Source organism: Propithecus coquereli, unplaced genomic scaffold, assembly GCF_000956105.1.
Source record: "Propithecus coquereli isolate 6110/MARCELLA unplaced genomic scaffold, Pcoq_1.0 Scaffold153, whole genome shotgun sequence".
NCBI classification, from domain to species: Eukaryota; Metazoa; Chordata; class Mammalia; order Primates; family Indriidae; genus Propithecus; species Propithecus coquereli.
Genome location: NW_012139747.1, coordinates 2355772 through 2368513, shown reverse-complemented (window position 1 = coordinate 2368513; position 12742 = coordinate 2355772). Strand labels below are relative to the sequence as shown.

At 36.3% G+C, this 12742-nt stretch overlaps 1 protein-coding gene and 1 pseudogene across 1 annotated transcript in view; one reads left to right on the top strand and one right to left on the bottom strand.

Annotated features, from left to right (window-relative positions):
* Nucleotides 1–12742, top strand: part of TASP1 (taspase, threonine aspartase, 1) — a 370289-nt gene that overhangs the window by 29384 nt on the left and 328163 nt on the right. The window lies entirely within an intron of this gene.
* LOC105807126 lies at nucleotides 441–1895 on the bottom strand (annotated as a pseudogene).

The following is a 12742-nucleotide window of genomic DNA, read 5'->3' as shown; positions in this document are numbered from 1 at the left end:
TTCAGGGAATGAGCTTTAATATTATTAATAAGTAAATATTCAATTTAACTAAATACCTGACAGGATTCCTCATGAATATTTTTAGGAAAGTATACAAATAAAAAGATTAACAGATTGAAAAATCTTAAAGAGCAAGAAAGAACAAAATTACCTAAAAATTATACATATATACAGGCAGAACAAACTCTGGGCTGCAGCATAGGTAAGGCAAGAGTGAATGTAGCACCTTGAGACATAAAATATTGTTAATTACAATCTTATATATGTATATATAAAATAAAACATTTTGTATTGGTTGTGTGAACTAGATTATAACATATAAATCTTAGCATTAACCCAAAATTTCCTGAATGGCTGACATGGCCCATTAGTGAGGTAACACAGGTAGTACGTGAGACTCATTCATTTTTCAAAGATGTTTTCAGTTTTTGACTTCGATGTTAATCACTTTCAAGGCATGAGTCCAAGTGCTCATTAATTTGAGATTCCAAAACTTTATTCTGACAAACCGGGCAATTAACCATTTTGCTCTGACTGCATGAATTACTAGAATTCTGAGTTGTGGTTATAGGACGTGAACTACACTTTGGATCATTACCATCACTTCGTATTTTCTCTTTCTCGATAAAAAAATTGTCAGAAACAGTCTTGTCTTCTAGCCTGGGTCGTTTATTTGGGAATTTATCTTCAGACCCACTCAACTCCTGGGGTGCAGTCACAGATGTTGATTCCATTGCTTTTAAAGAGTTTTTTAGGGATATCTTAGAAGATGTGACCCTTCTTTGAGAACTGGAAGAAACTGAATTTTTAGTGATGTCACCAACTGTTAAGCTTGTCGTTGGAGAAGATCCATTCACACTTCTGAAAGCCTTTTGGTTGGCAGCTGATACTCTAGGAAAATAGTTGCTTAAAACATTTTGGTGACTGGTATTAAGAACAGGGGAGACTAGATGAGAAGTTTTTTTACTTGAACCATTCTGTTCAAATTTCACCTCAGTTTTAGAATTAGGTCTTAGAGTGTTTGCTGAATGGTCTTGACTTAAAAGTTCTTGGGTTTTATTAATGGCCTGTGAGCTGATCAATTTCCCAGACGATGGTAAATTGCTTGTTTCTCCTAGAATGTATCCTTTCCCACTAAAAGGGATTAACAGCTGTGCCTCACCTCTATTGGGTTTATTTTTATTCTCTACTGCTGACACTGGGGGCTTTCCTGGTTTTGTCTTTCCTTTGCCTTTTTTTGAGTAGTTCTCTGGTTCCTTGATTTTTATATAAGTGCCTCCACAGGTTTTCTGGTGCTCAGCCCACCAGTAGTCATTAGCAGAAGGTGCCCTGTTAGTAGCACGTTTGATGTAGCCATAATTCGGTTGTTTGTACTGACACGGCCCATTGCAGCGCCACCAATGTCGCCGATACTCATCCACCTCGTCATGAAAAGTGTGGTATACCGTAATATTGGCTCCAGTCAGGCGGTTGATGCGATGCATGTGTTTACAAAACTCTGGACCATGCCCTTCCCGGTCTTTATCATTATTAGTGACAAATAAATAGGCATGTATCATTTCATGCAAGAGGGTCTCTACAAGATCCTTTCTTGGTCTCAACTTTAAAAGGGGTTCACTGAGACGGATGGAACACATTCCACCACTCCCTTCATAGCTGCATGTCCCAGCACACAGGGTCATTCGCGTGCTCCACTTCACCTCGACTGCCTCCAGCTGGCCCCAGAAGAACTGGTCGTTAAACTGCACAAACAGGGCCTGCAAATCCGGGGTGGGGTCCACCAACTCCCAGGATGCGTCCACCAGCGACAGGGGCTCCCGGGCCGGATCGCGCTCTGCGTCCTTCAAGTTCCACTCCTCCTGAAGCCGCAGTGCCAAAACCAAGTCCTCATCCATTGCTGCCAGGATCCCAGGCGGGGTCTGCTGGTGTTAGGCTGGCTTCGAGTCAGGCCGCAACCCCACGCAGCGAAGGCGCGCAGGGCCGGGTCGAACTCCTAGGAGATACTGGCTTCCGGGCTGTTCGCGGGTCCACCCGCCAATCTCGCGAGAGCTCAGGGAAAACTGGTTTGAGAATGACAACGAGAACTGAGGTTACCCTAAACGCCGATTCTGGGACTTAAGAAAAGCAAGTATTGATGACACCTCCTGGCGGGCAGAGAACCAGAGTTCCCGAGAGATCAAGCCAAGGAGGCTTCCGGGAAGCCAGTTATAGCCTTCACCCCTTGCTGTAACTTCAGACCCCGGCTACACGCTCAGTCCATGCTCAGTACCTTAAAAAACTGTCTTTTGATTTTAAGTTTTTTTGCATCTCTCAAACCCAGACCTTTATTCAGAATCTGGAAAAAAATGAGGAAGAAACTTAAATTAAGTGATTTTTAAGAATCCCATTAAGATTGTATTCTAAACCTTGCTGTAGGCCAGGCATGGTGGCTCACTCCTGTAATCCTAGCACTCTGGTAGGCCGAGGCAGGAGGATTGCTTGAGTTCAGGAGTTCGAGGCCAGCCTGAGCAAGAGTGAGACCCTGTCTCTACTAAGAAAAATAGAAAAAAATTAGCCAGGCATGGTGGTACACACCTGTAATCCTAGCTATTTGGGAGGCTGAGGCAGGAGGATTGCTTGAGTCCAGGAGTTTGAGGTTGCCGTGAGCTAGGCTGACGCCACAGCACTCTAGTCTGAGCAACAGAACAAGACTCTGCCTCAAAAAACAAAAAAAAGAAAATCTTGCTCCAAAGTAGAACAAAACTTTGCTTAAAATTTTCCCCATTGTTTGTGTCTGTCTTTTTTTTTCTTTTCCTCCCTCCGTCCCTTATGTGTGTAGCAGACTTTTAAGTGTTAGATTAATGAAGGATTGCAGCTAACCATAGAAAACAGCTTAAAATTGAATCCTAGACATCCCAGTTGACAGAAGTTCTTTGGCCATTCCCACTGCCAGAGGGTTTTTACTAGCAGTCATTCTCACTCAAAGTCCAGCCTCCTACATGGTATACACATTTCCTAACAGTTTTTGATTTGCATGTACCGTAACACAGGGCATCAACACTATAACACATTCAGAGTGGGGGACTTATTTATGTTTCCCTCTCCCGGAGTACGTGCACATGTTAACATTTTATAGTGGGTTGGAAATCTTTTTAATAAAAAGAAGCATAGTTAGTAGAGGACTTAAAAGTTAGTAATACCTCTCCCCACACCCTCCCCCAATTCTGACCATGTCGTTTGATAGAAGGATGGTTTAAGTTATAATTCCATGGTCTGTCAGGTTCTTCTTGAGTGATATTTCCATATTATTGTCAACATGGTTAAAAGGTATAATTATTTAGGTTGAAGGGAAGTATAAGTGGCTGCCAAATTTGGCAATACTGGAGAAATAGCTACGTTTGTCTTTTGTATTGTAGATCATGTGGAAAGGACAATTTTAGGTACTGTATGTGCTAACCTCTTCGTGGACATCATAAAGAATCCAACTAAAACAAAGTTTAAAACTATTTCAGATGTGCAAGTCTATTGAAGCCAATATTTTATTTTAGAGATTTGTGTTATGTTTGACAAGTAACTCTTTGTAATGCAGTTCTGTGGCTTTCAATTAAAAAAACATGAAAATAAAGTGTTGTGATGTCATTTTTATTCTTAATTATATGTTTATTTATAAATTAGGCAGATTAATAATACAAAGGAGGTGAGTGTAGATGTGTAGTGCTTTTTTATTGAAATATTTAAAATAAGAAAAATATGATTCCATTTTTGACAGAATTATTTTATGCCAGATCAACAAATGCTCTAATGAACAAATATCAACATTTGTTCCATTTTTTCTGACATTTCCAGAAAAGCTTAGGCACTTTAAGAAGATTATGAAAAAGCTTAGTTCTTTGTACATATGCTGTTATTTGAGGTTTTTTTTTTTTTTAAAAAAAAATGTTATCTTTTGTGTAATTGAACAGTTAAAAAAATGAACTGTCAGAGATACTAAAACTTGGTATTCAACATACTATATTTGACTCAAGTGTTCACAGAGTGTGATGCAAACAAATGTTCTCTCAACTTACATCCAGGATAGCTAAAATATTACTTTAACACATGTTAAAAGTAGAGCACTGCAACTATTTGGCTAGATATGATTCCAGGCTGTCTAAGTTGAGTAATTTCCTCAGGCATTCCAACTTTGATCAACCACAGCAAGAACTTTTAGCATGTCTGTAAAGCAGCCAGTGCATCTGTAAATATGTCCTGAGGTAGAGAGAAAAGAGAGAATGCCAAAAAAGAGTACTTTGTCATTAAGGAGCAGTTACAGAATGAAAATGGAAAGTTTTTGTTTCCTTAGGAACACTTTTTAGATAATTGAGCCCCTGATTTCTAAGTATGCCCTGTGGTTCTGTCTTAATGAATGAAAGGCCTAATAATGTCTTCTGGCTAACTATGCTGAAACTTATTGGTTAAAGTCCATTAATTCTTGAACTTTCTACATATAAAAAATATTAATTGGCTAAAATCTCAACATTATTAATAGTATGTATTTTAGTGAAGCATGGCTTGTTTGTAATTGGCCAATATTTGGGTGAAAATGTTCTTGCATGACTGTTTTTGAGAATAACTAAGAGCAGAAATAATCTCATATGCTTTTTTTTCAACACATGGATGAAAATACATTTTCTGTTTTTTATTTTCAGTGACCTGAAAATGAATTTGTGAATATCTACTAGTTTGATATATAAGCATTAACTTAAGAATACTTATAATGGTAAATCTCCCTCTGCTATATGAGAACTGCATGTTTTCTATATTTTTGGACATAACAAGTTCCTATCACATGAATATAACTTCCTTGGAAATATTTTAAGGTATAATTAGCAACTACTTGCAAACCGGTTATTAAATTGGATGATCCATCTAGCTTCTTTCTGACCTTGCTTTCTGTAGCCCCATGATAACAGATACTATGACCTCCAATTTAGTTGTGAAAATTCTTTTTAGTTCAATTTTGTATCAAAACTTGGGAGGAATCCATAATTCTCTCATGACTTCCATGTTACAGATCTCTTATTGTTCATATTTTCCAATTATTTAGTAATGGAAAAGAAGGTTAACACAGTTCAATAAAATTTCTCACTAATAAAAGTTTTGCTCCTACAGATACTTGGTGAAAAAGAGAAGAAGAAAAAAAGTTTTGCCATAGTTTCACCTTCTTTTCATTGAAGACTTTTTCAGTACTGAACAAAGGCAGTATAGATGATAGATTTACATCCTTCAAGCCCATCCCCTATATCCTAAGAGAGGTACAGAGAAATGGTGAATGGGCAAGTTGGGAGAGAAGATGGAGGGGCAAGTGTGCATTCACTAATTGTGATGTTCATGGGCAAGCTCCATGAGCAGATATTTGAGTTGGTGACCTTGTTACATTTCTATGTTTACCAGAGAATTTTTCTTCCTGTAAATCTTGTTCATCTGAATGCCATAGTTTCTTCAAAATTTAATACTTATTTCATGTGCCTACTGCTCTTGAAGTCAATAAAGTTCACACTGAGAACATAAGAGCCAAGTTTTGCCTATTTGGGGGCTGGTTATCTAAATTATAGATAGATTCCCATTATCCTATAATTATTTTACCTGATTATTTCTTTGCCGTTTTTTGCATGTTACATGAACATTGATGTCCCCTCCTCCTACGTATGTTTTGTGTTTTTGTTTTTTTGCTACAAAGTACTAGTTCCAATAGGAATATCATGTTTTATCATCTTGATAAATGTATTTCACCAGTGGATAAAGTTACAAATGAGGTCATTTATACTAATAGTATTTGAGAAAAATACCATGATATTTCATTCGTCTCCTTTTTTAGGATTCTGGGTAGAAAGCTTATCTGACTTATTTTGGAGAAGCAAAACAGTATTACAAGTTTTATTTGTTATAATCAGAAGATATGTGGCTTTTTTGACCACTAACCTGGCTCTTCTTAGTAAAGGTGGGTTTACATGTTGTAGATAGACAACATAGGTTAAATGGCTTATTTCTGTACTTATTATCTGATTTCTTCTTTAAGAAGCATGAGGTAAGAATATTCAGTATTTTAAATATTTAAGTAAGCATGATAGTTAAATCGATTTGTTGTTAGGACTGGCATTGGTGTTAAAGAGCTACTTTGCCTGAAATCTGTATGGAAAACTGAAGCCTTATCAAAGCTCAGACTTTGCATCTGGAGAAGCTTGAGACCTTCTTAACCTTTACAAAGTGATGGAGACAGGAGATTGCAAAAGAAACATTTCACAGATCCGTGTCCATTGGCCCATGGACTAATTTTTAAACATTGGCATTCTCTCAGGGCTGCAGTTTTCCAAGGCTGAGTGACAGCTGCCCCTTTTGAGTATAGGAGCTTTTGTGTGACTAACACTATATTTCATTTTAAGGTACACCTGAAAATAAGTCTTGGACAGAGATTCTAACTTTTGTCTCAAGGGCCAAGGAAATGAATTGATGGTTTAGTTGACATTAGTTTAATACTCTAGAGGTTACAAATTACTGTAACAGAGATTTCTACCAAAAGTAGGAGTAAAACTGGAATGAGCTTTGATCTAACTTTTTAAAATTGGAATTGGACTTAGGTATTAACTTATTATTTTGAAAATGAACTTCAAATCAAACTAAAGACTTTTCAAAAAATTTCTCACTGAAGCAATTTGAACTATTACCAAAGTATATCACTCCAAAGAGTTTAGAGCTGAAGCTAAAGCAGATCAAATACTCTGTGACCCAAATAAGCTTGAACCAAAGTGTTCCTAAAGGATATTTAGCTTCCAACATCATTTATCTTATCTTGATTCCATTACTTTTTAATGGAAAACATACTAAGAAAAACCATTGGTTTGCACACCATATTTGTGGCTGCATCTGTAATGATTGCCCAGAAAGTTTTCTATGTCCGTTTACCAAGGACTGTCTCTCATTTCATTAATTTTTTTCCAGCCCATCTAATTTTTCTCCAAAGTTGAATCCTGGCCTCCAGAGTGATTAGCTTTTATAGCTTCTCATGACTCATTTGTAGCTTTTTAACTCCCCATCTCTCCTGTGCTGTTGCTGATAAATGTCTTTACAAGCCCCCTCAAGATGTGGCTTGTGGAGAAAGTGAAGTTAAGCAGCTTATGGAGTTCATTTAAATTGGAGTTTCTCAAGGTGAGGGCCATGGTCCAGCTGGATCAGAATTATTTGAGGTAGCTTATTAAAAAAATGAAGATTTTCTAGTTTCAACTTACATGCTCTAAATCAGAATCTTTTGGGATCGGAGTCTGGAAATTTTCATTTTTCGATTCTTTTTAAGAAACTTTAAAATTTGAATTAAATATAGATATGTGCAGTCTTGAGAAATAATGGAGATCCTTTGGACCCTTTAATTCACAATGGTAATAGTTTTAAAAAATTTACTATTTTTTAATTTTAAGATTTTATATTATAGTTTTGAAACTTTTAGTATACACATAGAAAATTAGATACATTTATTCTGAGGGGACAGTTCCATGAATTTTTCAGCGTTAAGATAGCCCTGTGTCACCAATACCCAGATTGGGAAATGGAACATTTCCAGCCTTCCAAAAGGCCCCTTGGGCCCCCTTCCAGTCACCCCAGGGTAACACCTGTTCTGACCTCCATTGCCATATATTAGTCTTTACTGTTCTAGAACTTAACATAAGTGGAATCATACAATATGTATTCTTTTGTGTCTGCCTTTTTTGTTTGTTAATTGAGGTGAAATTCATATAACACAAAATTAACCATTTTAAAATGAATAATTCATTGACATTAAAATGTTTACAGTGTTGTGTAACCACCACTTGTATCTTGTTCCAAACATTTTTATCTCGCCAAAGGAAACCCTGTACCCATTAAGCAGGTGCTCTCTATTACTCATGCCTCTCCCCACTGGCAACCACCAATCTGCTTTCTGTCCCTATGGATTTACCTATTCCAGATATTTCATGTAAACGGAATCATGCCTTTCATGTGACTTTTTGTGTCTAGCTTTTTCCACTTAGTGTGTTTTCGAGGTTAATACGTTGTAGCATGTATCAGTACTTCATTCCTTTTATTCGTGTATATATCCCAATTTGTTTATCCATTCATCCATTAATAGACATTTGGGCTGTTTCTACCTTTTGGCTATTGTGAATAGCATTGCTGTGAATGTTCCTGTACAAGTATTTGAGTACCTGCTCTCAATTGTTTTGGGTAAATACCTAGACATGGAATTGCTGGGTCTTCTGGTAATTCTATGTTTAATTTTTTGTGGATCTACCAAACTGATTTCCCACAGCAACTGAATGAAGTGTTTTACATTTCCAGCAGCAATATATGAGGGTTATACTTTTTCTCCATCCTTGCCAGCACTTGTCATCATAGCCATCCTTGTGGTGTGAAGTGGTACCTCATTGTGTTTTTGATTTTTATTTCCCTAATGACAATGATGCCGAACATATTTTCATGTGCCTGTTGGCCATTTATATATCTTCTTCGGAGAAATGTCTATTCAAATCCTTTGCCCATTTTTTAATTGGATTTTTCTTTGGTTGTTGAAAGTTGGAGTTCTTTATATATTCTGGATACTAGACTATTATACTTTTCTGTAATTCTGAAATTATGTCAAAAGAAACACATAGAAGGATATTGTTGGGGTCTTCTTGTCTCCCTTTTATAGTCTTTTGACCATGCCCAGTACTCCCTATCTCCTGTCCTATTTCATTTTTTACTATCATGTTTACTGCTATTTAATATGCCATCTAATGTATTTGATTTCTTACTGTCTTTCTCCCTTAGCTAGAATTGAGGCTCCATGTGGGAAAGGATGTTTTTCTACTTTGTTCACTGTTTTATCCCTATGGTTTAGATCAAGGATTGGCCAACTGTGGCCGGAAAGCCAAATCTGGCCTACTGCTTGGTTTTTGAATAGCTCGCAAACTAAGAATGTTTTCATTTTTTTATATAGTTGAAATAAAATCAAAAGAGGAATAATCTTTCATGATACCGGCAAATTATATGAAATTCAGATTTCAGTGTCCATAAATGAAGTTTTATTGGAACACAGCCATGCTTATTTGTTTATTTTCTCTGGCTGCTTTTGGGCTACGGTGGCAAAGTTGAGTAGTTGTAGTGCTGTCTGTGTGGCTCACAAAGCCTGAACTGTTTAATAGATATGGCCCTTTATAGAAAAGATTTGCCTGGCACATAGGTGCCCAATAAGTTTTTGTAGAATGAATGAGTCTTAACCTATACCACCACAGAGGAATCTAAATTGGAAATCCTTCAACCACCTAGTTTTTGAAAATTTGAGCTTGTCAAAATTTTTTTTTGTTTTGGCTGCTAAACAAAAAAAATCTCCAGATGATTTTTTTCAGACAGAAATGCAGTTTCAATGGCCTCTATTCATCCTGTCAATAATGAGTATTGATGATGAGATAGTAGGGAATTAGTAATTCTTAGGATGATGTTAGGTAATATAGGCATATTATACAAGTTTTACTAGTGTTAGTAGAACATGACGATATGGAGAACACATCCTGTTTTTATTACTCTATTTTAAAAATTTGAAGCAAGTTTGTTTCAAAGTCTATATTTTCCCCCTTTCTCAGAGCTTTAGATCAGTGAAGCTACCTGCTTATCAATAAAGGCAATAATTAAAATAATTTTGGTAGCATACTAAGTTTTGAATAAGAAATTATATTATCGCATATTCTACTATATTTTATTCATCTAATGATGTGTTTGTTGATTTTGTACTTGAATGACAGAATATGAATACTAACATATTGGTAATTTCCTGTTAATGTCTGACTTCTCCTTAAAGGAAATTGGAAATTGGACAAATATATAAAAATGATTTTATAATGTGCTAGTATAGTTTTTGTACAACATTTGAAAACTAAATTGTTTACATCTGTAAGAGCTATTAAAAGAGGTCTCATAATAGATCCCCAGAGGTATAGTATACCCTGTAGCCTTGCAAACAGTTGTTATTTTATTTTATGCTTTCAGCAAAGGGCATTATATGGGTAATACAGGTTGTGGTCCCTAGTAAAAAAGTGACACTTTGCAGGTCTTTGTCTTGGCTTGGTGTTCCCAAATTTCATTAACAGGAAAGGGTTTGCACATTGTGGTGGGAAAGTAACTGCTGACTCACCTCTTGGCCTTCCTGCCCTCTCTTTGCTGGGTTAGTCAGTCAAAGGGATCTTACTTTTAAAGCCTGTCTTCTTTAAAAATTATGAGTAAGCTTAAAATATATTTTGCTTTTAAAATTCCATCTTTTAGGAGGGGGACAGGATGGGGCTGGGTGGGAAAAAAATTCCATCTTTTAGAAACTCAAAATAATATTGCCTGAGTTTATTTCATTTTTCTTATTTTAATCATGAAAAGATTGGATTCATAATACGCTATTACATTTCAGTGGCATCTCTGTATAGGAGTAACCTGTAAAAATTAATAAGTGTCAGTTTGCTTAATGTGTTATAGTTCCCAATGATTATTCTGTTTATATCTAGTTGTAATTAACTGCTGTTCATTCATTCTAAAAATATTTATTGACTACCATGTGCTAAGCATTGCTTTAGACATTGGGATACAATACCTAAAGAGGCAAATTCTTGTACTTGTGGGTCTTACATTCCATGGGAAGAGCTAGATGAACATCATATATGTCAGGTAGTGGAAAGTACCTTAAAAATAGTAAGAGAGAAGAGAATGATTGGGGATGGCTGGGGAAATACTATTCTAGATAAGTCAGTGAGGGGAGGCCTCTCTGATGTCATTTGAGCAGAGACATAAATAAAATGGGGGAGGGCTCTTGAAGATGTTGGGGATGGGAATTCTTGGTCAGAGGGAAAAGTACCCCACTGTCCTGACTACAGCGAATCCTCTCCCCTCAATGGCCCCTGGTGACCACTATCTGCTTTTTATCACTATAGTTTGGCCTTTTCTAGATTTTGTTGTAAATAGAATCACACAATTAGTGATCTTTTGTGACTGGCTTCTTTAGCTTAGCATAATGCTTTTGAGATTCTTCCATATTGTTGGGTGTATGAGGACTGTAAGTATATAAATCTTCATGTGGACTTTACGTGAATTTAATTTATGTGGACATTGGCTTTCATTTCGCTTGGATAAATACTTAGGAATGGAATTGCTGGGTCTATGTTAAGTGTATGCTTAACTTTAAAGAAAACTGCCAAACTGTTTGTCATTTGCATTCTCACTAGCAATGTGTGAGGGCTGCAGTTGTTGCACATTTTTGCCTGTACTCAGTATTGTAAGTCTTTAAGATTTTAGCTATTTTAGTGGTTATATAGTGGTATCTGGTGGTTTTAATTAGCATTTCCCTAATTACTAATGTTAATAAAAATTATTTATGATCCTTGTGAAAGATTGTAAGGCAGACTTTGTTCAAGTGGGGGAAACTATTGTGATAGGTGTAGGAACCACTGCTATGGATGGGATTTTGCAGTGAGGGAATGAATGGGCTCAACTCTGAGTACAGCATGAGAAAGTGGGAATTTATAGCCAAGGAACAGGGTAGGGATCAGTGGATGGAGGATTACTAAGAGGTAACATTAAGAGGAAGGAGGATTCTAGCTAAACTGACTTAATAGGATTCTTGTTGGAGGAAAACCTGGGTGATCAGATATCACCTGGGGGACAGTGAAGGATGAAGAATCTGATTAGATTTGGGGGTGATCAGATATCAAGGGTTGGGGGTTCTTATCAAATTGACTTAGCAAGATTTGTACGAGAATTGGACAATGCAGAAACAAACATGGAAGTCTAAAAGTCAGGCCTAGTTGAAAGGTTGAGAGGAGCCTAAGTAGAGTTTGGTCAATGAGAGAATCTTTGTCAATAATGATGTTAAGCATCTCTTCATGCGTTATTTACAATTTGTGTATGGAACTGTTTGCCACTAAACACTTTGGATTGTTTGTTTTACTGTATTGTACGGATTTTTAAAAAAGTACATTTTGGATAAAAGTCCTTTAACAGATACATGTTTTGTAAAATTTTTCTCCCAGTTTGTGGCTTGATTTTATTTTTATAAGCTACTTTAGAACAGTATTAGATTTATAGAACAATTATGAAGATAGTACAGAGAACACCCAATTTCCCCAATTAGCATCTTAATTAGTAGGTACTTTTGTCACAATGAATGAATCTATATTGATACATTATTAACCGAAGTCCTTACTTTATTCAAATTTCCTCAGTTTTTGCCTAATGTTATTTTTCTGTTCCAGGATCTCATCCAGGATACCACGTTACATTTTTAGTTGTCATGTCTCTTTAGGCTCCTTTTGGCTGTGACAGTTTCTCAGACTTTCCTTGTTTTTTTTTAACCTTAACAGTTTTGAGGAGTACTGGTCAGATATTTTGTAGACTATCCCTCAATTGAGATTTGTCCAGTGTTTTTCTCATGATTAGAATGGTTTTGGGGTGGAAGACCATAGAGAGAAAGTGCTATTCTCATTATATAATAATATGGGTACATACCATGATGTACTTTATCATGACTTATCACTGTTGATGTTGGCTTCTGTCACATATCTTAGATAGTGTTTACCAGGTTTCTCTACTCTAAATTTATTCTTTTTTCTTTCTAAGAAAGAAACACATACTGTGTTCTTTGGAAGGAAGTCAGTATGCACAGCTCACACTTAAGGAATAGAGAGTTATGCTTCGCCTTCTTGAGAGCGGAGTAACTAAAATTATTTGGAATTCTTTT